Genomic DNA, 27,905 nt, shown 5'->3' with positions numbered 1-27,905 from the left:
ATTGGTACGAGTATTGGTACATGTTTTTATTGATTTTTGGTACGAGTACGACCGGTTCGGGTACAGGTAACTGTCCCAAGCTCATCCCTACTTGAAACCTTGGAACTTGAGCATCTTGAATGATTTGATTCATAATATCTTAGGTAAACGAGGAGGTTAGATTTGACATGGCATGGATTTGATGAAGATAAGCATGGCGAGGACACATGTTGCAAAGATGGATCAGGTTTCCACAATGATAGCAGACACGCATAGTTGCAACAACAGGTTGAGCAGACGGCACGATACCGGTTTGATAAACGGGCATCACAAATTGTTCTAGGAAAGTTGGTGCACTAGGGGTTTAACGGCAAGTATTAGAAAAATGGCTATAACGGTTACAATTGGTGCATAGACGACATGTGGAGTTGGACGGGTGGTGACGGTTGCAAGTATTGCAGATGGGATGCGGTCCCTTATAGATTTCTTATTCTGAAAAGTTAAAGAGGTTTGCGGTTGGGTAGGCTTGGTTGCAGCAACGTTCTTACGTTTCTTATTGTGAGGCTGAGTGGAGGTAAATGGTTTGTAGTTACCATCAGAGAGGTTAGTGGAAAATATTGGACCGGTTGCATTGATGTTTTGAATTTGGTTTACTATTCTAGGGATCGCAACAACTGTCTCCTTGGCTATACAAGCGGCCATACGACGGTCTTGAGAACCAAATGATTGATGTTGGGTGGTGATGGTTTCTTATTGAAGTAATTCTACGAGAACCAAAAAATAAAGATTTATAAGATGAACGGTAAGTTGAGGATAATGAGAAGTAACATGAAATTAACCAAAACATGAAATACTAAAATGTTTAAAATTAAAAATTTGAGGTTGAAAATTTGAAATGTTTTTGATAGTTTGAAAACATGATAAAATGAATATGAGAAAACCATTTGAATAATAAAATGTTAACTGTTTGAATAACTTGTGATAACCTTGTCTTTATAAGTGAAGGATTTGTGTCGGGTCAAGAATCAAAATATTTTGAAGTAAGTGAATGAATCAAATTATAAAATTTTGTTTTACTAAAAATAGAGTAAATAAATAAATGAAAAAACGAATTTTCTTTGGTAAGTTGGGCTTCTCATGAGCCTTCCATAGCACTTTATTTTCCTAACTAGTTAGCTTACTAAAATAAGTTTGTAAGTTGGGCTTCCCATGAGCTTTCTTGGCATTTTATTGGCCCAGCTAAATAATATAACATCAATTTGTGAACTGGGCCTCCCATTAGCGGTTCATGGCATTTAAAATGGCCAAACTAATTAACGAATTAACAAGACAATTGAGTTGGTTGGCCCATGAGTGTTACATGGCATTTTAACTGACCCAACTAGATAACGAAATAACGAATTTAAATATGGTTAATATGTGCATCCCGTGGATCACCACGTATGATTAGACTCCAACAAAAACGTAAGTATTAAAACGGGTTGAGAAATGGATAGTTGGGGTGCTCATGGGTGTTCCCATGGATTTTTCACCCAACTAAACATTTTTAAAATAACAAAAATAAAATATTTGGAATTTCCGAATTTAGCCACGAACCACCGTGAATTCGGTTTGTAAAGAAGGAATGTAACCGTTTAGCCGGCTACGTTGATCGCTTAAAGTTCTGGTTGTATAACATTTGTTCCGCTATTGCCTATAAGCTCGAAAACTGTGGTCGGGTGATCCTCCAGGTAAGGAATAGCGTCTTACATTGGGTTCTCGGAGCCGTTTTGCCAAGGCCCAAATCACAGTACTCTCCCCCTTCCAGTTACTATGGGAACTTGTCATACCCCTATGCTTTAAGATGCAGGAGTAAAAAAAACAAGAGAGTTCTTAAGAAATTTCCCAAAAATTAAAAACAATCTACAAATTTAAAGAAAATAATTTTGAGAATGAGGCGTAGCCTCGGAGTTTGTGTGTGCGTGTACAAGATTAAAATAATAAAGTAAATATATAAGTAAGCTGTAAACAATTATATTTTGAACACATAGGTTGTCAAGTAAGCATGTATGGGGTCCTAAGCATGTTACAAGGGCACCTCTAACGACGTATCTTAAAACCTTCGGCTCTGGTACCAATCTATCACACCATAACCTAAGGCAGAAATGTTGGGACGCAAACTGATTGCTCACAGGTACTATCATACAATTTAAATATGACAATATCTAATTTATTTATTTAAATTCAATCAAATACACATCGCCTCAACTTGTTACAATTAAATCGAAAAAACACAAATAAATCAAAGTAGTTGTCTTTTTATATATAACCTAAAGTCAATCTATGTGACCTTCAATCTTCACTTCAAAACAAAGAATAAGATTGGTCATTAGAAATTTCCTAGTAGCATGCTTATGACCATATATGGAATTAAGGTTTGTTAGGTTTAGGAATGACATGAGAAAACAAATTACAGCTTCAAAGTGGTGGAAGGCAAATCGTTTGTTGGTTGTGTTATCGACGAATGAGTGAAAGTTATGTTAGCATTTGGTATACAGGAATATAAGGGGAATGGAATGAGCCATTGAGAGGGAATGAAAAAATGGTTGTTTGGTAGGTCAATGGATTGAAATCAACGATTACATAATGAATCTCATTCCACCAAAACCATTCCTTCCCAACTCCGCTTCATTTTTATCATTTCATTCATCTTTTACCCTACTCTCTCAACAACACATGACAACCACCACCACCAACTAACCACCCCCACCATCACCACCTGAACCACTGTCACACCCCAACCTAAAGCAGAAATTTCGATGCGCGAACTGATTGCTCACAGCTCACAAGGTACTATCATACAATTTAAATATGACAATATTTTATATATTTATTTAGTTAAATTCAATCAAATACACATCATTTCAACTTGTTACAAATAAACCAAAGTAGTTGTCTTCTTATATATAACCTAAAGCCAATCTATGTGACCTTCAATCTTCAAACCAAATAATAACTTGCAATCAAGGTTGCAAAAGTCGCTAGGCAGACCCTAGGCGGCCGACTAAGGAGTTGGGTGTACTCGGAGTACTCGGGGAGTACTCAGAGAGTAATCGGACATGGTAAAAATAAAGAAAATTAATTTTTGGATATTATGTATATGTCAAATATAATAAGTTTACTAAAATTTATAACAAAATAGGTGAATATCAATATAAATAAAATGAATACATTTTTAAATAATAAAATATTCTAAAAATTACTAATCATTAATTAAAAAAAATGATATTTTTTCATTTATATTATTGAAATATGAATTTTGTTTTATTTTTTTGACTTAAAATCGGTCCAAGTTCACCGATATGATGTGGTTCTGGCTGATGTTGACCACATTTGACCGATTCTTAGTAACTAGGCGGATTTACAGAAACTTGCATAGGAGACATACCTTGTAGCGAGTTCTCAGAGAGTACTCGGCTTTACAAGCCTACTTTTACAGCATTGCCTACAATATGCGTAAAAATATAAATATTTTGTCAACAACACAATAATCATGATTTGCTAGCATGGATAATATGTAGTATGAAAAAAAATATTTGATACGCATAAAGTCCCCCAAAGCATTGAAAATAGTAAAATAGGGGAGTGATTACAGACCTTGATGATTAAACGAGTAAACCGAGGGATAAAATAAATGAGCAAGGTTATCGCAGCAAGTATTCTGATCCAAACAGACCTGAGACCTATAAAAAATAAACGTAGAGTATAAACCAAGAACATAGCCGTTGGAATCAATCCAAACGGATGTATAGAACTACGGTTATGATATTTTTAATAAATAAGCGAGCTGGTACTGACCAGAATCCAAACAGCGAGTCGGAAGTCGGGTTTTGGTCTGTACACTCACAATATTAAAATATACATAAAATTCTTCTTGCCCGAAAGCTTATTTTGAACATAAGTATTATTAACTAGAAAACCTTTAAAATTGACTTTTATGCCCTAAAACGGTTCGAGGTCCAATTGACATGGTAAATACCCTAATTCTCATAAATTGATTGAGGGCTTTTGTATAGGAGATAAAAATCTACAATATTGAAGAAGACAACTTACCCAAATGAGGTTGGAACTAAGAAAAATTTGTGATCAACGAGGTCTTGAACACCAAAGTCAACTAGTCTTGAATGAAATTGATTAAATCTTAAAGACTTTGATGATAGGGATGAGATTTCATGAGATATGGGGAGGATGGTGGGAAGTCAGTATGTGTTAAGGTTTAGAGATGTGTTTTGCTTAAATATTGAGAGTTATAATGCATTTATGAAGTAATCCACTCGATTAGGAAACAAAATAAGCTATTAATGAGAAAATCGGGTATAATAACTAACAAAATTCATCTTGGACAACAAGAAAAAGAATTAGTTTGTTTTAAAACATTAATTGATGTATCTTGGAGCTTAAGTTTCGTCAATTTAGTCGAAAATAAGAAAGATTTGGCAAAAGTAGACTTTGTACTTCCATGTAACATTCGTTAAGTTTCAAACCCAAAAACCCGACCCCATTTTAAATTTTCGGTTTTGTTCTATTTAAATTTATATATTTTTGTAATATTATTAATTAATCTCAATTTTCGTTTCATGTATTTTATGTGATCATTTCTATGAAAATATACTTTTTAGCACCCTTGTAGTATTGCATACTCATTTAAAATATATATAATCAAGATGATTTATTCATGAACTTTGTCACACCCTAACCTACGGCGGAACACGCCGGGGCGCGACGATGATTGTATCATAGCTCTGAAGACACTAAGTAAAATACACGTGTCAATATCTAAATTATTCATTCATATATCAAATTTCAAAAAGCACAAACATTGTCTTATAAGAATACCGCTACAATGAAATATTCAAAACATAAATAACTTAAGACAAAAGTGTTCTTCATTCATCAAGCAACCTAAGGTATCATCTAACTTCCAATACTTGATTCACCCGATAAAGCTACCTGTGTCATGCGTGAAAATACATATTTTTGTCAACATAAAGTTGAGCAAGTAAACCACGGTTTTTGAAAATATATATAATAAGTAAAAAAGACAATTCTATGCGATAATTGTAAATCACTACAACTAGTATAACAATAAATAAAAGTTGTCTTTTCACTCGAATCATATTGATAACGAGCTAATTCGACGGCGTATGATCATAATAATATGGATGAGGATGAGGATGAGGATGAGGATGAGATATCAACCACCACAACAAAAGTAAAGACATAGTCATGTTTACACGTATCAACTAATTGAGCAATTTCAATAATCGCATATATTGGAACCGTAGTGAAAATCTATAACACGTTTGATTGTGAACGCATAACGCCCCCAAAACATAAAACGGTAAAAAGGGGGATGTGAATTTACTTACTTGTACAAGCGTTGATGAGGATGAGAATACAATAAAAGCAATCAAACTACTCGTGCTACGTCTACCAAGGTTCCTTGATATAATAGACAAATTAATATGGAATGCTAATAGGATGTACAACGAACTCGATTTTATAGGCCAATTAACAAAAATATTCTTGCGATAAATTGAAACGATAAGAGAATAAACTTGATTTATTCAGAAAAATAACAACCGGGGACCTTTAAATTAGATATTTGAGTTTAAGAAAGATTCAAGATTTTTTTATAAAGGTGGTACTTTTTTATTAAAATATTTATAATAATAATAATAATAATAATAATAATAATAATGGTAATAACAATATCACTAATATTAGTAAGAATACTAATAACAATAATAACAATAAAAATTAATAATAATAATGTTAATAACTGGTTTTAGGATGACAGAAAAATGACTCGATGAGTTGGTTCATATTAGTATTTAAATGTTTATTTGTGTGGCGGATAATTAATAGGAAAATTAAACAATTAAATAAAACAAAACATATTAAAAAAAGTGCCAAAAACGTCTGGGTCGGGTTCGAACCCGCGACCCATCTTTTTTTATGTACTCAATCAACCAGTTGAGCCAACATCACAAGATGTTAAACTTGAAGACTCTGAAATATATAAACACGAATAAAAAGGGGTATGAACCCTAGATTATCCAATTGGATAATCTGGTCCATGATCGATCAAACAATGTTGGGGTATTGATCTACAATGACTCGCGATCTCAACCATACCTGATAATTGAATTAGAACGTTTAGTAAGATGGTGAAACTGATCAAGTTAGTTGCGGCCAAAAGGTTTTAAATTAGGGTGACGGGATGTTATTGTAAGCTTGAATTGATATGACAGAATGTGTGGCGACATGGAGAAGATAGTTGGTGTCCTCTTGATTGTACTAATACGATCGATTTATATAAGAACGAGAATTAGGGTTTGAACGGTAGTAAGTTTGGTAAATTTATCAAGTATAGGCTCAATATCCATAAATAGATCTTCGGTGGACGAATATGCTTCATACCATAAGTGAATTTGATCGATTAACGCGTTTGATGATTGTTCTGATGAAAGCGGGTCGCGAATCGGGTCGGGTTGGGGATAAACTGCCTGGTCGGACCAGGGGTGTTTAGAGTTCGGTTTTTATTAAATATTAATAATATAATACCATAGTTACAAGTTTAGCCCCTGAAGTATAAGGATGTAATCAGTTTTGGGCTAAAGTTTGGAGTTGGGTGAAAATTGTCAAGTTTTATATGTTTATTAAATAAATTTAATAATTTAGTAAAGCTAAAACAAACACAATACTCAATAAATGCAACGTTTTTATTGAAAGAGTGACCTGAGCCCTTAAACGGGTCGGGTAAAAATTACAAGAATACATAAATGAAAAACCCGAAATGTTACAGCATTCACTACTTTAGGAAATTTCTTCCCGAAATTAAAAATTAAGCCGTAACGAAGAGGTACGGGTATTTGGACTCCATTTGATCTTTACGTTCACAAGTGAACTCGGGACCACGTTTAGATTACCAACCAACTTTGACAATTGGAATCCGACTACGCTTAGTCCCTTTGTCCTTATGATCCACGATTTCAATGGGTTTCTCGATGGCACGCCTAGATTCATCAACTTGTACTTCGTCAAGGGGTATGTGGAGATTCCCCTCAGCTAAGCACTTCTTAAGGTTGGAAACATGAAAAGTTGGACGGACATTGGAGAGCTATTTGGGGAGATTGAGACGATACACAACTTTACCAACCCTTTCAACGATCTCAAACGGGCCAACAAAACGAGGAGATAATTTGTTCCTTTTGCCAAAACGAACTACCCCTTTCCAAGGAGATACTTTAAGGAGAACTTGGTCACCAACATTGAACTCAAGAGGTTTACGACGCTCTTTTGACGGCTACGAGTGGCAAGAAGATTTTGACGAATAAGAGAGATTCGATCGGAAGTTTCTTGAACCAGCTCAGTACCGGTGATTTGCGATTCACCAACCTCGTTCCAACAAATCGGGGAACAACATTTTCGGCCATAGAGAGCTTCAAAGGGTTCCATGCCAATACTAGTGTGAAAACTATTATTTTAGGAAAACTCTACAACTGGTAAGTGAGTATCCCAATTTCCACTAAAATCTAGTATGCAAGAGCAGAGCATATCTTCGAGAGTTTGGATCATTCTCTCGGATTGACCATCGGTTTGCGGGTGATAAGCGGTGCTTAGATAACGGGTACCCAAAGTGGTTTGCAACGATTTCCAAAAATGAGAGGTAAACCGACCATCACGATCAGAAATAATGGTCAAAGGCATTCCATGGCGGCAAATGATATTCTTGACATGGAGTCGGGATAATTCGCTTATGGAGGACTTTTCACGGAACGGAATGAAATGAGCCAACTTGGTTAACCGATCGACAATTACCCAAATACTATCATTGCGGTTTTGAGTAGTGGGGACTTTAGTAACAAAATCCATGGCTATGTCTTCCCATTTCCAAACGGGGATCGGAGGTTACTTAAGCAAACCAAACGGCTTTTGATGCTCGGCTTTACCTTAAAGTAAGTGAGGCATTTAGATACATATACCATGATATCTTTCTTCATTCCCGGCCACCAAAACATGGAATGAAGATCGGCATACATTTTATCCGAACCGTGATGAATTAAGTATCGTGACTTATGAGCTTCATCAAGGATGAATATGCGAAGATCATCACGATCGGGAACCCATAAATGGTCCAAATAGTAGAGTAAGCCATTACGTTTGGTTTCAAGTTGGAGCTCGGCGCCACACGGCATCTCATCGTATAAGTTACCCTCAGTGACGGGGACGTGTTGTGCGTCGAAGATGCAGTATTGGAGGGCAGATTGGATGGTGACACAATGGAGCAAGACGGATTTAACATGACTCTTACGACTAAGAGCATCGGCCACAACATTCGCTTTCCCCGGGTGGTAGCGAATTTCACAATCATAATCGCTCAACAATTCGGCCCATCGTCTTTGTCACATATTGAGGTCCCTTTGGTCGAAAATGTGTTGTAAACTTTTATGGTCAGTGAAGACCACACATTTTGTGCCGTAAAGGTAGTGTCTCCATCTTTCAAGGCAAACACGACCGCACCAAGTTCGAGGTCGTGCGTCGTGTAATTTTTCTCGTGTACCTTGAGTTGACGCGAAGCGTAAACAATGACCTTGTCTCGCTGCATAAGAACACAACCAAGACCTTGAATAGAAGCGTCAGAAAAGAAAACAAAATCGTCGTTGCCCTTGGGAAAAGTAAGGATTGGAGAAATGCAAGGCATGTCCTTAACAGTTTGAAACGCTTCCTCTTGATCAGAACCCCATTCGTAAACTTTCCCTTTGTGGGTTCGTGCGATAAGGGGTGAAGCAATCTTATAAAAATTGCGGATAAAACGACGGTAATACCCCGCTAAACCAAGAAATGAACGAACCTCCGTTGGAGAGGACGGGTTCATTCAATTTTAACGGCCTCAATTTTAGCTGGATCAACATTAATACCCTTGTCGTTAACGATGTGGCCCAAGAATTGAACTTGCTTTAGCCAAAATTCGCATTTGGAGAACTTAGCATAAAGTTGTTCCATTTGTAACAAGTCGAGAATGGCGAGCAAATTTTCTTCATGTTCGGTCTCGGATTTAGAATAAATTAAGAAATCATCGATAAAAACAATCACGAACTTTCGAGGTAGGGTTTACAAACACGATTCATAAGGTTCCATGAAAACAGAAGGAGCATTAGTCAACACAAAAGGCATAACTCGGAACTCAAAGTGGCCATAACGAGTACGGAAGGCGGTCTTGGGTATGTCATCTTCGTGGACACGTAGTTGGTAATAACCCGAACGGAGATCAATCTTAGAAAAACATGCGACTCCTAGGAGTTGATCGAAAAGATCATCAATACGCGGAAGGGGATAGCGGTTCTTGATAGTGTTGGTGCATAGTGTCAGTAGTTCATAATCTAGTGTCTGTAATCGAGTCTGTAATGTTTAATTATGTTTTGTATGTTTAAGCGAAGTTACTGACAAGTTCGCTTAACAGGCGAACTTGTTAGTCAAGCGAAGTTATGGACAACTTCGCCTGAACATGCTAGGCGAAGTTGTCGTGTATTTATATACCAGCTTAAGGCTTGGTTTATAGTTAGTCGTTTAAGTTCGTTTCAGTAGTTCGAGTTCATTGTAACGTGAGGACGAGAGTCTGTAACAGTGATATTACGTCACGTGTTTGAGTTATAATATATAACGTGTGTTCGGTTATTCGTGTGTTTATTTGGTTTGTGTTCTATACTCGTAACGATTTACGCAGGGATTCCGCACCTGAGTAGACCGATATATCTCGTGCGATCCGTCCAGGGAACCTACAATTGGTATCAGAGCTTTTGCTCGATTGTGTGGTTCGGGATATTCACGCGGGTATAGAATTCGTCCCGTTTCGTCTATTCGCGGGACGTGTTTTCTGTGTTTTTGAGTCAATCTTACCTCCTACTATCGTGTTCAAGCCTTTGCACCGTCAAAAACCTTGTAAAATCCAGATTCCAGATCTGCAAAAGCGTCCGTGTTCATCAGGCGAAGTTGCCGTCAGGATACGTAGGGTTTCGGCGAAGATATAAGGTTAAGCGAAGTTATCCACAACTTCGCCTACCTTCTCAAGTTTGCCTTACTCAACGAAGTTCTCTACAACTCCGCCTACCTCCTAAGTTCGCTTACCTTAAGCGAAGTTAATCATCTGCGAAGTTAATCAGCGGCGAAGTTAAGGCTTAAGCGAGTTATCCGTAACTTCGCCTACAGTACTTTTCAGAAAATTTTTTGTTTTTTTCGGGTTTCTTACTTTTCGGGAAAGATGTCGTCGATTAACATCTCTGAGTTAGTGAAGATGGAAGTTGAAGCAGGGTCAGCTACTAAGGCCCCAAGATTGCTGAAGGGAACCGATTTCGTTGCATGGAAGGATCGGTTCATACAATATGTCAAGTACCAGGATGCGAAGATGTGGGTATGCATCCAGGATGGTTATATTCCACCAGTTATGGAGTATGAAGGTCGTGATCAAATCAAAAAGTATAGCAAAATGGAAGAAGAAGAGAAAAAGATGTATGAGGCCGAGAGCAAGGCTCATGCTGCTATTACTATGGCTCTTCCACAGGAGATCCTTCATACGTTTAGAAAGTACACGTCAGCAAGAGAGCTTTGGGAAGCTCTTGAGAACAGATTTGAAGGGAATGTAGGAATCCGTGCTTCAAAGATAAAATTGCTCAAAACCCAGTTCTCAGTCTTCAAGTATTTGAAGAATGAATCTTTAGATGATATTATCACTCGATATTACCATCTGACGACTGAATTGAGCAACTATTCAATTTCCTACCGAGAAGAAGAAATAGTTGAGAAGCTTCTAGATGCTCTCCCACCAAAATGGGAGATGTACACTGTGCTGATGAGGGAAGACAAAGACTTTCCCACTTATGATCTAGAAACGGCAGTCAACAAGCTCAGAACCTTTGAGCTTAACATGGTCAGAAAGGAGACACCTATGGATCAGGTTCAAGATCCAGGTATGTATGGAGCTAAAGTCAACACTAGCTCAGGATCAAAGACTGAATCTGCTGCCTACTACTCGAAGGGAGAGTCGAGCGCAAACTCATCACATGAGGGTCATGTGTCAGTCAACACAAATGGTGACGTTTGCTATGTAGCAGGTGGATCGAGTGGTTCTCAACCCCAGGTAAGCAAGAGTAGTTGCTCTCCAAGTATTCCCAGCAACAACTACTCCAAGATGCATATGAGTGTCAAGTCTGCTGAAGAGCAGTTTGGTCTCTATGCTTCTTTTATTGCTTCCTATGAGAACTACATTCAAGGGAAGGTTGTTGATCCAGCTATGTTGGATGAAGACTATGACCAGATTGATGCTGATGATCTGGAGGAAATGGATCTGCAATGGCAGATGGCCATGATTGTAAGAAGAGTGAAGCGTTTTATGAGGAAGACCGGAAGAAAGTTTGTCGGTGGAAAGCCAGGGTTTGACAAGACAAAGGTGAGATGCTACAATTGTCAGCAAAACGGTCACTTTGCAAAGGAATGCAGGAATGAGCGTGTGGAACGAAGTCAGGGCAGGTCTACACAGCAAAGTGGGGGTTCTAAAGATTATAGCGCAATGATGTCCAGAGAAGATGGTGAATACAACTGGAACCTGCTTTCTAAAGAAACTTTTGAGCAGGCAAATTTGGCGAAGGTTGAAACTGAAGAAAATGAGAAGGCTACCGGAGAAGAAAAAGCTCTTATGGCAGACGTTAATGACCAGCTCTCCGAGGTATGTTCTAAACCTACATGCTCTAAATGTGAAAACTTGTCTGAGCAATTAGCAACAATAACCGATCAGTATGTTAGGTTGGATGCTGAATTTAAAACCCTAAAAGAAGATCATCATTTTACAAAAGCAAGAGAAAATAGCTATAAAGTCAAAATAAAAGCTTGTGAAAAAGATGTTAAAAGTCTAAAAACAAAACTTGCTGAAAAAATTGAAGTGATTGATTTAAGCTATGAAGTTTTGGAAGAAAAAACCAAACTAATTGCTGATAGAGAAAAACAGATTGCTGATCACCAGGTAAAAGTGGTGGAACTGAATAGAAAACTAGAACAGTTCAGAAATTCCTCTGCTATTCTTGATCACCTTGTTAGTGATCAAGGTTCCTCTGCTAAGAGAGGAGGAATCGGTTATCATGAGGTTCCACCACCTTATAATCACAATTACACTTTTAACCCTAGTGTTCAGAAATCTGTTGACTTTGAGGTTGCTCAGACAGTACCAGTTAAAGTAAGTTGTAAAGAACCAAATGTTAGTAGAGGCGAAACAAGTTCGCCGGTTTCAAGTGTTAAAATTTCTGATCCAAGTCCAGTCTCATCGGATTCGGATAAGTCATCCGAGTCTGGTAAGGCAAAAGATGAGGTGGTATTACCCAATGGTAGAGAGAAAGATAAGACGAATAAAAAGAGTACTCCACTAAACCCGTACGTCCCACCATATGTGAGACGAACGGGCGGTAATAAAGCCTCGACATCTAAAACACCGGTTGATAAAAAGGTTGAATATAGGTGCTGTTTTAGGTGTAATCAATTAGGGCACCTTGTTGCAGATTGCCCTCTGAAGCAGCGATTCAGAGGTGTAAGGCCTACTAAAACTGAGAATAAGCCTAATAGTTATTATCATGCTGCTAAAAGTGAAAACCATTTAAAATTCAAAAATGTGACTAATTCAGGTTTTCATTGAAACAAATCTCAGTTTTACACTGCTAATAACCAAACCACAAGCTATAATTCTTTCAATTCACAAAGGTTTGGAAGGCCTCACAATCAATCTTCAAGGAGGTTTCCTAATAGGACTTACAGGAATTATCAAGATACTAACTTTGGAAAGCCAAAGTTTGGGATGTATAGATCCAAGACCAATTGGTCTTGGGTCCCTAAATTCTAATCTTTTGCTTTATTGTGCAGGAACAGTTGAACAGGGCTGCCAACAATCTTTGGGTTGTAGATAGCGGCTGTTCCCGGCACATGACGGGTAACAAATACTTGTTACACGATTTGAAACCTGTTCAAGGAGGGAGAGTGAGCTTTGCCGGTGAAAGTGGTGGCAAGATTACAGGAATGGGAACGGTGTCGAACGGAAAGATGACATTGGAGAAAGTTAACTTTGTAGAAGAATTGAAGCACAATCTGCTGAGTGTGTCGCAGATCTGTGATAAGGAGTACACCGTTCATTTTACAAAGAATGAGGCGATTGTGTTGAAACCTGGTTTTCAGATACCAGAGGAGTGGATTGTGATGAAGGCTCCACGTGAAAGAAATACATATATTATGGATATGAGATCAACTGAAATGGCCACGGAAGAATCATGCCTTATGACAAAAGCAAGCGAATCGGAGTCCGAATTGTGGCATAGGAGAATGGGACACATTCATCTTCGGAAGATGAACCACATTGTCAGGAATGGACTTGTGCTGGGCGTTCCCTTGAAGAATTTCAATTTTGAAGATAAATGTATAGCGTGCAAGAAGGGAAAGCAGCACAAGAAATCCCATCTCACCAAGAAAGTCAATTCAATTGCCAGTACTCTAGAATTGCTTCACATGGATCTCTTCGGTCCCGTGAAAGCAAAAAGTCTAGGAGGTACTTCTTATTGCTTGGTGATCACTGATGACTACTCACGATATTCGTGGGTGTATTTCCTGAAATCAAAAGACGAAACGGCTCAGATGGTGAAGAATTTGATTACCAAAGTTGAGAACGTTATGGATAAAAGGGTTAAGTTCATCAGGAGTGACAATGGAACGGAGTTCAAGAATTTTGAGATGGAGTCTTCTGCCTTCAGAGAGGGATTGAACACCAATACAGCGCTCCGTATACACCGCAACAGAATGGAGTGGCTGAAAGTAAGAACAGAACGTTAATTGAAGGAGCCAGAACAATGCTGGCTGATTCGAAGCTTCCTGTGGTGTTTTGGGCTGAAGCTGTTGCTACAGCCTGTTATGTTCTGAATAGAGTCTTAACTGTTAAAAGACTTGGTAAAACGTGTTATGAGCTTATGCATGGGAGAAAGCCCAACTTGAGTGGTCTTGAACCATTCGGGTCCCCTTGTTCGATTTTAAAGACGAATTCTAAATTTGGTGAAGTAGCCGATGAAGGAATCTTAGTCGGTTATGTTGTTGGGACTCCCAACAGACGTGTCTTTAATACATCGACCAGCAAGGTTGAGGTGGTGTGTAACACCGATATCACAAGTTACCAACCGCCAAAACCAAGCAACGGACCTGCTGAGTTTTTCGACTATGTTAAACTTTTTAAGTCTTTTAACATACCGTATTTGGATATTGCTGAAGAAGAAGAGAGAGTTACTACGAAGATGATCCTTGATGAGGAAGAAAACCTATTGCAAAGACAGCTGATCGATAAATGTCAACCTTCCTCATCAAATACTGTCGATACCCCTGCTGCCTCGACTGAAGAAGAATTTTTCAATCCATTTCACTCTCAGCATGAAACAACCATTGATGAGCTCTCTTCTAACTTGGAAGACAATTTGCATGTTGGTTCTGTTCCGACCACGAGAATTCATAAAGATCACCCTTTGGAGAATGTGATTGGTGATGTGTCCTCCGGTGTACAAACAAGACGTAGCTTGAATGAGCACACCTGTGTTTACACAAGCATCAAGGAGACAGGGATAATCAACGAATGCTTGTACACCTGCTTTATCAGCCAGATTGAACAGAAGAATTATCAAATGGCTCTCAAGGACAGCTCGTGGGTCGAAGCTATGCAAGAAGAGTTGGCTCAATTCAAGAAAATGGAAGTTTGGACTTTGGTTGAAAAACCGAAGCATGTGCATGCGATAGGCACAAAATGGGTGTTTAAGTGCAAGAGAGATGAGAAAGGGATTATCATAAGAAACAAGGCGAGGCTAGTCGTTAAAGGTTTTAATCAACAAGAGGGGATTGATTATAATGAAGTGTTCGCTCCTGTCGCAAGGTTGGAAGCCATTAGATTGTTTTTGGCATTCGCTGCTTATAAGAAGATGAAGGTATTTCAGTTGGATGTGAAGAGTGCGTTTCTGAATGGGAAAGTTGATGAGGTAGTGTATGTTGAGCAACCTCCGGGTTTTCCTGACCCAGACTTTCCTGATCACGTGTACAAGTTAAGCAAGGCATTGTATGGACTACATCAGGCACCTCGTGCCTGGTATTCAACTTTATCAGATTACTTGCTTGAAAATGGGTTTGAAAGAGGGAAGATTGATAGCACGTTGTTCGTTAAGAGAGAAGGAAGCGACTTCCTGCTGGTGCAAGTCTACGTGGATGACATTATCTTTGCTGCATCTAAAGTCTCCATGTGTCAGGAGTTTGAGGCCGTCATGAAGAAAAGGTTTGAAATGAGTGCTATGGGTGAACTAACTTTCTTTTTAGGATTGCAGGTTGATCAGAAGAAGGATGGGATGTTCATTCATCAGACCAAGTATGTCCATGATGTGCTCAAACGCTTCAAGATGGAGGACAGCACTCCATTCGACACTCCAATCTGCGTCAATCACAAATTGGGTGCTGAGTCAGACGGTGATGCAGATGTGGACCTAACTCAATATCGGGCTATTATAGGTTCTTTAATGTACTTAACTGCTTCTAGGCCTGATATAATGTTTGCTGTTTGTCTTTGTGCTCGTTTTCAGGCAAACCCAAAGGAATCTCACATGAAGGGTGTGAAGAGGATCTTGCGGTATCTCAAGGGCAAACCGAAGCTGGGGTTGTGGTACCCGAGAGGAGGAGACTTGGAGCTAGTCGCTTACACAGATTCTGATTATGGAGGGTGCAATCAGAGTCGGAAGTCAACAACTGGAGGATGTCAGTTTCTTGGTGGCAGATTGGTGTCGTGGCAATGCAAGAAGCAGACTTCAGTCGCAATTTCAACCTGTGAAGCAGAATACATGGCAGCATCCAACTGCTGCTCCCAGGTTCTTTGGATTCAACAACAGTTGCGCGACTATGGTCTGAATTTCTTACTTACTCCTATTTGCATTGATAACACAGCTGCTATCTCAGTAACTAACAATCCAGTGAAGCACAGTAAAACTAAACATATTGACATACGTCATCATTTTATACTGGATTGTGCTGAGAAGAAACTGATTGTGCTTGAAAAGGTGGATACGCTTGATAATTTCGCTGATCTTTATACTAAAGCGTTTGACAAAACAAGATTTCAAAACCTTATCGAGCTGAATGGGAAGATCAATCCCGAGTAACCATGCTTTTCATATATATTTAAAAAAAAAAAAAACGTCACTATCGCTTAAAAATATGTCGGTTGCCTCAGTTTGAAGGACTTGTCTTCGGATATGTTTTGGTCCTCATTCTCTACTTGTAGAATTTTGAGGATAGCCTTTAACCAGATAACTGAAAGTGACCGGGGAGGTTTATGATGAGTTTTCATTCTTTCGCTTAAAATTAGTCGACCATAGTCAGTTAGAAGGACACATACTAGTATGTGGTCGGTCCATCTGATCCATTGGATCTTCGGGATAGCCGTTTACCTGAAGACTTTGTTTTGGTCGGGGCGATTAATGTTAAAATTTTTTAAAGGGAAATGAAATTATTTTTCAAGTCTACTACTTCGTAAGAAGTTCGTTTGCTATGTTTAACAGAAAATTGATCCAACCTTGGAAAATGATAGATATACTGATTCTGTGTGCTTAACTAGTGAAGTTATTAGGCTTAAAAGGCTTTAGGACAGTTATTGTATGTCATGATAGCTTTTTATGGTGCGTAAAAGTAGATGTGATACAAACTAAAACTATTTGATTTTACGTGGAAACTCCTTACGAGTTTTGCATGTCTTCATATATATCTTTCCGAATGATAGGCAGAAAAGCGATTACCCAGTCATACACGAGCCCGTAAGTGTTCTGGTTCCCGTGAAGATAGCGTTTCAAGAAACTGCAGTGATCCAGATTCGGGACTTGCAGTTGTTTACTACTCTGAAGTCTATATGAATGTTTGAAAAAAAAAAAAAAAAAAAAAACTTATGAGTTATTGAAACATTCTAGAGTTCAAAATATCAAGACTTCTCAATCATGGAGTAAGAAAGAGAACGGGAAGCAGATGAAGAGTACTTACAAACTTAATCAGACACTATGGGTCGAGGTCAATTCGGGGTGACTTGGGGAAAGCCAAATATGCTTTGAGAATAGATAGGAGGCATCAAAATCTCTGAGTTGTTGCCCACTTAAATTTTGAGGCATAATTGAACCTAACTCGTATCACAGAAACGATGAAAACCATCTTAAGTTATTTACCTGCTTACAACCTGTCTCTTTATGTCATAATACAGCTAAACACGGATCTATGTGACAGTCACGTAATTAGTATGATTCCTGTTCGGATCTTTTCTAAAACGTAGTGGTCCCTATCGAGACTGAAATGTGATCCCTTATACTTTAATTTTTAAAAGTTTCTTGTACTTAGGTAGTTTTATAATTTTGTATCTGGTTACTTGGACTTGATCGTGTTATTAAATTCTTAAAGGGAAGTTTTAAAAGTTAATTGAAAAATGTTCAAATTATAAGGGTTGATTTTGTAAATATCGGCGAAGTTGTTAAACAGGCGAACTTGTGAATAACTTCGCCTAGGCGAAGTTAACCGTAACTTCGCCTGTATAACTTCGCCCCTATATAAGGATTTTCAAAAGTCATTCGTTCATTATTTTCATTATCAGCGAACTTATCCTCCGACTTTTCAGCGAACTTATCTGAAATCTCGGCGAACTTGTCGTTTCGTTTCATCTTTGTTCTTTTTTCTCAGTTTCCGTTACGATTCAAGGTTCGTGGTGTCGACATATCGTATAACACATGTTCTTTCTTGTTTATCTAAGGTCGTGACGAACCGTTACGAAACCTCGGACCGTCGGATTTTTGAAACCGTTTTTCAAACTTGTTTTTACGTGGTTGTGAACAACTTGAACGTCTAGACCATCATAAAATCGAGTTTTACGGAGTCCACAATCGTTAAATTCGCCAACGGCACGTCGTTCGAAATCCTTACTGTCGCCGATTCAGATTCAGGCGAACTTAAGGTTTAGGCGAAGTTATCCGTAACTTCGCCTGAGGCTCAACTTCGCCTGAGGCGATGTTGTGGTGAGGCGAAGTTATCATTAACTTCGCCTGGACCTTTTTACTTATTAGTTATTAGCCGAACTTAAAGATGAAGCGAAGTTGTTCCTAACTTCGCCCCAACTTTAACTTCGCCTATACAGATTTTATCACAACTTCGCACATGGTAACAAGCGAACTTGTGGTACGCCTTAATGTTTATCTAACTTGGTTCGTTTGTTGCAGGTATGGCTGCAGTAGCAGGTGCTGGAGGTGCTGGAGGAGATGACGGAGGAGATAATCAGAGACAATTCTTCCCGGGTCACAACATGTTCATCACCTTAGACCCGGAAGCGAGTGGTGTGGAGGATTACCGCGAGATAATCACATTCCTCCTTCGCTCGAGGATATTCCACGCAATCACTACGACTCTGCCGATTTCCTTACCCAATATTGAGGATTTCTGGCAGACGGTGGAATACGATTGCCGTGTTGAGCCCCCGGTTATGAGAGCAACCATCAATAATCAAGAAGTTCAGTTCTCATCTGAACAAATACGGGTGGCGTTACGATTTGGAGAGGAGACTAGGGATGACCCTACGGAGTTTGTTGCTCTGTTTCGCGATGGAGCATTTCTAAGAATGGGCTATTCTGGTCCATTGGGCGATACACAACGGAGGAAGGGTTTCCTACTTGATCAGTGGCGCTTCCTCATACACGTTATGATTGTCTGCATGTCTGGGAGGAAGGCGGGCACTGATGGTATGGGTGCGACCATGCAGTCCGCAATGACTGCTCTGACTTATAACAAACGTTATAGCTTCAGTCAGATGGTCTTTTATGAGATCGATAGACAGAGGAGAGCGATGGCTCGTGAGAGGTTCATCATGTATCCAAGAGTCATTCAGATGATCTTGAATCATGTTGCTCCCACGTTGCCTCAACGACGCCCAATACGATACGTGGAGAATGTGAGCAAACGTATCTTCGCTCAATGCCGCACATCCAGTGCGAGGAGCAAGCCTGAACTGCGTCCAAGGCATACTCCACTCTTTGGGTACTTAATAAACCCGGGGTATGTGCCAGCTCGTGGGGATGAGTTCAGAGACCCTCAACCACGACAGGTAGGAGCACCTCGAGATGTACCTGTTGTGCCTGTTGTGTCGGCTGAGGAGGATGTAGACCTTGATGCTGCATTTGGCGGCCAAGGATTCTTCGACATGGACCGGTTTGATCCGCAAGAAGAGGTGCAGGTCTCTGCTGCACAGGTTCGGGAAGTGAATGTTACTAGAGCAGCTACGACGGTGGCTGACTCAGATCTTGATGATGTTATGGATGAGGCGAGAAGGATGTTGGTGACTCAAGAGAGAACATTTGGCAAGAGGAAGAGAACAATTGATGATAGCGAGTCAGAAGAAGAAGAGGATATTCACAAGCTGATTAGACGATCAAGACGTGAAAGGACAGGTGCAGGTATGGGAGCTGGAGAGACTTCAAGAGTTGTACGTTTTGCTCCATCCGCACTGTCAGGTATGTCGATTGTTCCTACATCACTACAGGTCACAGGTTTAAGCGCCGCGGATGTTCCCGTGGTGGCTACATCAGCTGTCGGCATCCCATCAATCACTACTATCCAGCTGACGACTCCGGAGATTGTGTCTTTACCACCTCCAACGCTTACTCCTTCAGAGGTGGTGGCACAATTTGTAGAGTCGACAGTCATTGCAACTGCAGGGTTGTCGGTCACGATACCACCTGCGGTTACGTCCACAACTGCTTCTGATATCCCGGTTACATTCGAGATCCCTGCTGAGTATACTCAAGACACATCTAACATGAGGTTTGATTTCGATGCAACCCTCTCAGACTCGGAGAGAATAGCTGCACTTGAACGGGTCGTGGCAGAGCAATCGAGGATAAACTTTATCCAGACCCAGGCTATTCAGCGCCTTGTAGCAGAGAATCAACTACAGTCGTCCCTCCTGGTTGAACATGGGAGAATTATAAATGCTATGAAGGAGTTCTTGGCATCTCAGGGGGAGACAGGCTGTAAAGGCGACGAGTTAAGGACAAAGAAGAGGAATGACAAAGACGATGATCCCAATGCATCGAAAGATGCAGGTGGTGAGTTGCCAAGAACTACTCAAGCTCTTGGGACTTCCACAGCTCAGGGGGAGTCTGCAGGTGCAGTTGGTGGTGATGAAGTGGTGATGGTTGATGATGAAGATGATGTGATTGATGCTTTGAAAGAACTAGATGATGATATGCTAGATGATGATGTGATGTTTGATGATGATGTGCTGCCTATTGAGGAGATTGAGAAGATTGGAGCACAGATTGTGATTGAAGAAGATGTTGAAGAAGGTGAAATAGTAGAAGAGAATGTAGAGCATGACATTCCAGGTGTGGAGAAAGCTGATATGGGTAATGAGACAGTAATAGATGATACTGAATGGGAAGAGCAGCCTAGGTGGAAGGAAGGCTATGCTCAGTGGTTCGTCAAAACGAAGAAACCAGCGGTCCCTACAATGTTTAAGAAGAGTTACAATATTAAAGGCTATGCCGAAGCGAAGAAAGGGATTATTTGCTGGATCTATGATGAGCAGTTGAAGCTCTTTGTGATTAAACGGTATGACGGCGTTCAGTATTTTAAAAGAATGTTAAGGTCGTTGAATACACTGCCGGAATGTGAAGTGAAAGACTTAGCCAGATTGGGGTTAATCAATCGAAATGATGATAATATGGCTAGAGTCATTGAGAAAATTGTATGGAGAGAGAGTATAAAAGAGAAGAAGTTTGAGCTGTTGAAACCGCAGAAGGGAAAACTTGTTGAAGACAAGGATAGAGGTTTGAGAGCTGATGGAAAACCTTGGATGGTCATGAAGTATAAACCGATCCGGTGCCTGAAAGAAGTACCGATGAAGACAATGCCCAAGGATGTGCTTAAAGACCTAAAGTGGTGGTATGTGGATTGTGAGACAGCAGAGGCGGTGATGGAAGACGAGGATGAACAAGAGCTCCTAAGAGTTTACGATCCGATGCATTTGGTAAACTTATCGCAAGCTGATCTGAAGGTGCTTAATGAGAAGAAAATCTTTTATATTCCCACTTGGAAGGACGAAGCGAGGAAGTATCAAAGAGTTGTGTCAGTTTGTGTTAGAGAAGGAGTGCATGCGTGAAGATTCAAGATTGAAGATTACAAGACAAGTGCTTAAAGATCAAGATATGAAGCTACTGCCAAGGGGGAGTCTGTTGGTGCATAGTGTCAGTAGTTCATAATCTAGTGTCTGTAATGTTTAATTATGTTTTGTATGTTTAAGCGAAGTTACTGACAAGTTCGCTTAACAGGCGAACTTGTTAGTCAAGCGAAGTTATGGACAACTTCGCCTGAACATGCCAGGCGAAGTTGTCGTGTATTTATATACCAGCTTAAGGCTTGGTTTATAGTTAGTCGTTTAAGTTCGTTTCAGTAGTTCGAGTTCATTGTAACATGAGGACGAGAGTCTGTAACAGTGATATTACGTCACGTGTTTGAGTTATAATATATAACGTGTGTTCGGTTATTCGTGTGTTTGTTTGGTTTGTGTTCTATACTCGTAACGATCTACGCAGGGATTCCGCACCTGAGTAGACCGATATATCTCGTGCGATCCGTCCAGGGAACCTACAGATAGTAAGCTTGTTGAGCTCACGATAATCGATACACATACGAAGAGTACCGTCTTTCTTCTTAACAAAAAAGACGGGTGCGCTCCATGGAGATGAACTCGGGCGAATAAAACCTTTTTCCATGAGTTCTTGGATTTGGTTAGAGGGTTCTTGCATCTCGGAAGATGCAAGGCGGAAAGGTGCTTTGGCTACGGGGTTTGCTCCGGGTACAAGATCCATACGGAACTCCACTTGACGAATGGGAGCAAGTCCAGAAACGTCGTCGGGAAAGACTTCAGGGAAGTCGCGGACAAACGGGATGTCAGAAAGTTTCTTTTCTTAATCAGATATTGTGGTGTCGTGGGCTAAGAGGGCGACATGTTTTTTTCGTAAGTAACATTGGGCTTCGAGGCACGACATGAGCTTTGGCTTTGAGAAGGGTCTTTCTCCGGGAACATTTAGAATCACGCCCCCATCGATAGGGATTCGAATGAGTTTCTCGAAAGTTGGGAGTGTTATCTACCAATGAGGGAAAGTTGGGAGTATTAAAAACCAATATCCCATTAATTAATGATAATATTGTTATTTAATAGTGTCACATGTGTTTTGAGCAATATGTACGTCACACTCAGGCGTTTCCGCTTTAGCCGGGGTGTTACATTCCATAAACACAATTTTTAGCTATTTTAAGCGATTTTAAGGGTTTTTAAGCATTATTTGACAAGTTTGAAAGTTATTAAAATATAAAATTAGTTAAATCAAGTTAAATACTACTCCTTCCGTCCCATTATAAATGTCATAGTTTGACTTTTCAAGTCTTTCTTTTGCAATCTTGACCGTAAATATTTTTGTTCGTGTCATATAATACTTGATGAAAATTATATCAATGTAAAATACATTTAAAATCCAATCCGTTCATATATTTTACATCAAGTATTATATAACAAAATTAAAAATATTGTCGGTCAAAGTTAAATGAGAAAGACTTGAAAAATCAAACTAGGACACTTATAATGGGACGGATGGAGTAATAAATTTATTTACAAAAATATGTATAACACGCTGACTATGTTTTATAAAATTTTAAGTGTAGTAGTTCATAACTATATAATACCTTAGAGTTATTCATCTATCAAACACTTTTTTTTTGTTAAAGCCTATTAAAATATGTGTTGTAATTAAATATGTATTTCAAGCAATATCTACCTATACTATTAAAGCAAAACATCTTTTTCACGTGTTCTTTAACTAGGTTATTCACATAGGATGCCAAGTATACAATTTTTATAAATAAGTTAGCCACCTAATAAACAATTTAGTTTTAAACATTAACTCCTAAGTTAGAGAAGGTTTCAAAATAAGTGGTTATAATCACCATTTACTGAGTAATAAAGACAATTAATTATCTACTTTTTTATTTTATTTTATTTTTTGGATTTTAGGAAATTATTCATGAACATTTGGACGGGATGTATGGATGTTTGAATTGAAATAGTAATTTAAGTCACAAGGTTTGGATTTTATTGTTGTTTTATTGAAGGTTTTAATAAAAGTTATAATTGTTATATCCCATTACTATATTTATATTTGAGCATTCTTTATGTTGTGTTTTATATAATTTCAATAAAAAGAGTTTTTATAGCACACAACTTATGTTACAACATCTACTTGTTTATGCTTCATAGTTTATAACATATGAATTTAGTAGATGATTAAGTTTCAATTAACGGTATGTTTTTTTTTCATGGTATAAATTAAAAATGTGTGGTATAAATTAGAAATATGTTTTAAATTATTATTTTTCTCTTTTTGTCTTTGTATGTTAGATACTTTTGTTCAAAACAATAATGTGATACATTCTATATATATATATATATATATATATATATATATAAAGTTTTATATATTTCTACCCGTGTGTAACATAGGATCTAGCCTAGTTAACACTAAAAATGTTTGTCGGGATTTGAAACTTATTTAATACTGTCAAATGATTAATCTTTCTTTTCAAAAATGGGATTTAGATTTCTATTATTTAATGTTAGGAAACGTTATATGATTAAAAAAATAAATGAATAAATAAATAAAAGACAGTTGTGGTTGCGATTGGGGTCACGGGCTTCACTTGACTATGCAGACCCATAAAAGAACAAAACAAAGAAAGTACACTCCACAAGCAAATTCCACAAAGCCTTGCAAACTATATATCTCCATGTTTATTGCTCTTTTTGTTTTATAAAACTCAAATAGTACATTTCATATGTCATATAATGTTAATTTTAGGAAAAATGGATTTTCTTAATTTCACATATTTTAGGTTGGTCCATAATAATTATATTTTAGAAAATTATTGTTACCGGTTTTTTCACATTATTTGTTTCAGTTGGACCCACGTTAATTTCAAACTATTGGTTCAGGACTATAAATCAGAATGATTATACGTGACGACTGACCTAAATTAACTTTGAAATGTTGTTTCAATTCGGGTGTTTAAACATTAAATTAACAAAACTCGAGCCATTTAGAGGGTCGTTTTGTGATAAATTTTACATCAATCGAGTTGTATATTCTTCTTCTTATCAGAATCAGTAAAACTCAATTTGTAAATATGAAAAAAATTAACGGATCGAGTTAATTCCTTGTTTTTTTTTTTGTTTTTTTTTCTTTGGGGGGGGGGGAGGGTGGGAGGCAATAAAAACAAACATTGTGAATTGTGAAACTGGTGATAGCAATTTTCTGATGTGAGATTATTATCGACTAACTTTAAAAAAATGAAATTAATAAAATCCAATTTCTTTAATATATATTTACCTATTTTAATAAAGTAAAATAATAGTAGACACGTGTCGGTTTATGGTTAATCCTTACAATTTTTTTCCTTACAAAACTAATATATGTAATGGATCAATAATTATTCAATTTTCTTTTACACTCTATTTATATCTATAACATGATTAAATTATTCACTTTTCTTTAAACTCTATTTATATTATATCTATACATTTCTATAAAAATAAATATTTACATATTATATTACTATACATTGTTTGAATATACACAACGTACCTGGTGAAATCCAAAAATCAACAGTAAGCCGTGTTTGTTAAATATTGAAAAGAATAAAATTTAAATGTTACTATTAAATATTATACTATGTATATTGTTGAAGATTGTAAATAAAAAAAAACACTCTAATATGCTTTCAATTTATGAAGTAATTTTAATAATTAAATTATAAATATATTTTTAAAAGTTGATCCATTTTTTAAAAATAAATTCATTTATCTATTGGTTTTGTGTACATTGTCACATAAATTTATAAATTATAAATATATGATTTAAATCTAACTATTTATTTTTTTGGTTAGTGTAGTAAACTATACATGTATATTTTAAATTGTAGGGATGGTATATTGGTATATACAAATTAATCATTTTCAAATATAATAAAATTTATCATATTTAGTTTCTTAGGTTTTTTTTATCAAGGATTGCTTTGGCTTTTTGTGAAACTTAAACTTAATTAAAGTTGGTAAATAGATCGTTTGGTACAATCTAACTACATTTGGCTCAAATTTGTTGCGGGTAAAAAAAGGGGTAATCTGAATATTTTAAAAAATTTGAGAATGTAAATAGGTTTATCGTCAAACTTGTTACGAGTTCAAATTTTTGACTTAAAATGTAAAACAAATGAAAGTTATAATTTTAAATGTGATTGGGTTTCGAAATTATTTTTAAAGACACTTTTAGAAATAGTCAAAAGATTCGGGATTTTACATATTGGTATTTTTCACTATGACTTGTAACATCTCGTTTTGTTGTTTCAGTTAATAAAATGAAAACATGAGTTATTATGAGTCGGGCTAGTGTTGGGTTAAATGGATATTGGTTATGGACTTGGACTAAGATGAAAAGAAGGAAGGACCATGGGCTTAAGCCCATGATCCATAATATATAAACCCTAATTACTAATTAATTCATTCACTTTACATATATTTCATACACCACCCAAAACACACACTTAAGCTCTCTCTCACTCTAGTTTCTCTCTTTTCTCTAGCCGAACCAAGAAGAAAAACCGATCCCGATCCAAGGTAATGATAGTATGATATCATATGAGCTCAAACCCGTTAGATTTAGTCATGAAACGACGAGCTGACACCTTTAAACCGTTAAAGTCACGAGATCCGGGGGAATCAGATATAAGCTGAACCTAAAATGAGCTTAGGGGTCAGCCTAGCTCAGATCTAGATCGAACGGGACGAAAAATGGTGAAAACGGTGGTGAAACAAGTGAGATCTCTCTTTTCCGGTGAGATCCCGGTTTTCCGGGGATGACGGCGCCAGAAAAACGAATACGAGGATGTCAGAAAATGTTTTGACATTCTCTGACCTAACCCTAATTCATTAACGGAGAGTTAACGAACTAGAGGTAATTCGTCAAGTTGATTCGTTAATGGAAGCTTAACGAACTAGCCTTAGTTCGTATCCAAATTCGTCAAAGAAAAGATATCGAATCAACCCCAATTCGTTATGACCATTCGTTAACAGAGATAACGAATTAGAAGGTCCAATTCTTTACATGGACTGATTCGTTATATGGACTGGTTCGTTATATGGACTGATTCGTCAGAGGAACAGTTCGCTAGATGGTTTAATTCGTTACAAGGACCAGTTCGTTATGACAAACCAATTCGTTAAAGAACCAAGTAACGAACTAGAAGTTTAATGAAATGACATAGCAGTCACTGGACTTAGAAAAGAATGAATTAACTACAAAGAAGCCCTCGAACTTTTAATTTAGCAAATTAAATAATGATTTAAAATTCTAATAGAAAATGTGTTAACAAAGTTAAAAAATTCTCGTTAGAGGGTTCAGCTCGACCCCAGCCAGGGGCTCTGCCCCTTGGACTCTGCTAGGGGCTGCCGCCCCTAGACCCCGCTGGCAGGGGCGCTGCCCCCGGACCCCTGTTCGTTGGGGATAATAATTAAACTAGAAACGCGATAAGGGTAGTGATAGTTAAATTGATACGTGCAATTGTTATACAGTTAGCCGTGCACAGCTCAAGAAAGGAATAACCATAAACGGTGAACGTAACCGCATTCAGGTGAGTTTCTAGCCCCATTCCTTGTTTTGTTTTCGGGGCTGTGTGCATACTCGATGTGATTAGTTAATACACTTATCCTAAGTGATAAGTGTATGCCATATATGTTTTATGTGAATGGTATGAATAATTGCTTGTCGGTACGTGAACGATCTTCGGATATTACATGTACTGCCAGATAATGGTTTGATGATATACTTGGTGAATATGAGGAATGAATGATGTATGTACGTATTAAACTTACAATTATGCATATAGAAAGGTATGGTATGGAGGTATGGAAGAAAGGGTGACCAGACCCTAATAATATCCGAGGATGGAGGGTACCGAACCATAATAATATCCGAGGACGGAGGGTACCGGACCCTAATAATATCCGAGGAAGAAGGGAGACCGGACCCTAATAATATCCGAGAATGGAGGTTATCGGACCCTAATAATATCTGAGGTATGTAGGGTGAAATGCCATTTATAATGTAAGGTTAGCTATGAATGTGTACAGGTTATGTATATAATGCGTACCTTGGAGCACATATATGTGTATGTAAAGTAAATTATGTGATTAACTAGAACTCACTCAGCGTAGCTAACTTTTAGTATACACGCAGGTTAACAGATTGAGACAGCTGGTTTGAGATAGACACATGACATAATTGAAGAGGCTGGCATCTGAAGATTGTCATGATGTTTCGAATGTTATAATTTATGTTATGTTTTAAAAGACAAATTGTGGATATTTGTAACGAATGGTTGATGTTTTGTTTTATTCTGCGAAGTTTTAATTAACTCTGATATTTAGAACTGCGTTTATAAGTAAATCAAATGTCCAATGTAGGGCACCGGTAACGGGGCCTTACATGACTATTAAAATTGAAAAAAAATGACAAACAATTCTGACATGCCACATCTAGGCCTATCAATGCTTCTAACTTTTATTAAATTAGAAACATATGTGTCAGCATTAACTTTTCCTTAAATAGTGATCAAAATGAGGTTTGTGAAGCGTGTCGTACAAAATTATGCTTAAGTGAAGCAAAACATTCACAAAATTGAACGGGTTAACCTGTTATTTTTTTTGTTAATTG

Source organism: Bidens hawaiensis, unplaced genomic scaffold (genome assembly GCF_021521415.1).
Source record: "Bidens hawaiensis isolate Kalapana, Puna unplaced genomic scaffold, B.hawaiensis_p1.1 tig00012511_1, whole genome shotgun sequence".
Lineage (NCBI taxonomy): Eukaryota > Viridiplantae > Streptophyta > Magnoliopsida > Asterales > Asteraceae > Bidens > Bidens hawaiensis.
Note: the sequence above shows the minus strand (reverse complement) of the source record.